This window comes from Octopus bimaculoides, chromosome 25 (genome assembly GCF_001194135.2).
Source record: "Octopus bimaculoides isolate UCB-OBI-ISO-001 chromosome 25, ASM119413v2, whole genome shotgun sequence".
In the NCBI taxonomy this organism is placed as follows: domain Eukaryota; kingdom Metazoa; phylum Mollusca; class Cephalopoda; order Octopoda; family Octopodidae; genus Octopus; species Octopus bimaculoides.
The window spans coordinates 29870576-29872466 of record NC_069005.1 but is presented as its reverse complement, the minus strand read 5'-3'; the positions used below and the strand labels follow the sequence as shown (position 1 = coordinate 29872466).

At 38.4% G+C, this 1891-nt stretch overlaps 1 protein-coding gene across 1 annotated transcript in view; it reads left to right on the top strand.

The window, feature by feature from the left end:
- Positions 1-1891, top strand: part of LOC106877227 (GTP-binding nuclear protein Ran) — an 11830-nt gene that overhangs the window by 3744 nt on the left and 6195 nt on the right. The gene's annotated exons all lie outside the window — the stretch shown is intronic.

The window sequence follows — 1891 nt, the reverse complement described above, 5'->3', positions numbered from 1 at the left end:
AATCTGAACCTTTCCCCCCCTTATTAATTTTTTTTACGGAATCTCCACCAAAATATTTTCTTGAAAGTAATGAGAATACATAAAATTTAAATGGGTTTGAACCTTTATTACGTCTGATTTAGCTTTCAATCGATCCATTAGAATGTATTGTTGCAATTTGGTAGAATTAAAGGTTAAAATTAGGGTTTGGTTAACTTAGGGTTTTTTTTATAGTCCCAATGTAATTATTAAAACCAGGCAATTTACGCCTGTTTAATTCCTTGGCAGTTCAATACTGTTTGGCGAGGTCTTAAACCAGTCCCCTTGTAGAATCGAATTCTTGGCCATTGACTCTTCAAACACTATCTATGATTATCCACCTGCAGTGTTTTTCTTATTATAAAGAAAAGGATGTAACGTAAGATTTCACTATTTCTAGCAACTCGCGCGTGGCTTCTTCGAATTCGTTTTTTTTATGTTGGTTGCGCATCATGAGGTCCAGAATCTGATGCAATTCCTACCTATGAAAAGGGATGAGGATGTCTTTACTCCCTCCCGATTTATGGCGATTGTAGCACAGTGGAATTATTCCGATGCAACCTGTTCCGCTTTTTGGCATTTGGCAGTTTAAAGTTATGGAACTGGAATAAAGCGGTTTGAGTGTGTTAAAGCGGGAATTAGAGACTGTCTGCCTGTGCCTGCTGGTTTCTTTGTTGTGAACCATATATATCTAAAATACATTATACATACCCTACCATAGACAGGACGTATTTCGGCATTCTCTCTATAGACTGCCCGTATCTCAACCGGGAGATGAGTTGAAGCCGTTGCCCATTTTGAAAACCTTTGTTAGAATTATATATTAAATCTTGTAGCACGTAAGCAATACCTGTATTGTTAGGTAATACAGATTGACAAATATCCAAGTATATTGTATGCTATTAAATATGTATTAATCGCATATAGTAGACTCGTACGCAATTTTGCCAAGAAATATAAAACGGGGCGAGGAAAATGTTTTAAGGGTATCTCTCGGGGTGAATATTTGTGCATGATGTGGAAACCGGTTATAGTAATCACAGATAAACCCTGTCAAAATTAGTGGGTTCTGAGTTATTTATTGACGTAATGTTAACCGGTTATGGAAAAGGCTGTGTGAATTGTTGGCAACCTAGTTAAAAAGCCAGTTGGCTTGACGAAATCGATTTAATCAGGACTAAAGTAACCTCGGTGAGCTGCTGTGATGGTGATCCGAGACAAGGGAGGATAAGTGGTTTCTTAGAAACCCCTAGAAACAATAGAATTGTCCACAAATGCTCGACGGTATTTGATAAAACACCGAGTCACAATTGGGACGCCTTTGCGGAGGAGAGCTTCCTGTGAAGTAATGTACGATTTCAGGGTCTCTTTAACCCCAGGTCAACCGTCGTCACACAACGCCCCTGGTCAGGCATTCTAGCTGTGAACATGTTTGAGACTAATAATCTATTCTGATCTGATTTTTAACGATGCGGTTGAAGTGGAGATTTGGTTGCTATTTCCACTCGGTTGTTGCAATCGCGCAGAGCTTTCTAAATTGGTTCGAACGATTTTTCTTTAAATATCAAAAAACGCACATGTGTTCCGACATTGTTGTTGGTAGTGCTTCCGGTTAGATGAGGAGGCGAGTTGTATGCAGGTATCCCCCGCTCCATATATTGGTGGTGGTCTCTTGTAAGCAGGAAACTTAAAATCGGATGTGCAAAGAAAACTTCAAACTTTCAGAAAGATTATAAATCATTTTTTATGGCCAGATTTATTTGTTGATGGTGTGAATATTTTCCTGTTACCCTGTAGTTGAATGTTAATGTGATATTTAAAGCGGGGCTCATGCAGTTTCGCACCTATCCTTGAAAAATGAATTTTTTTTTTT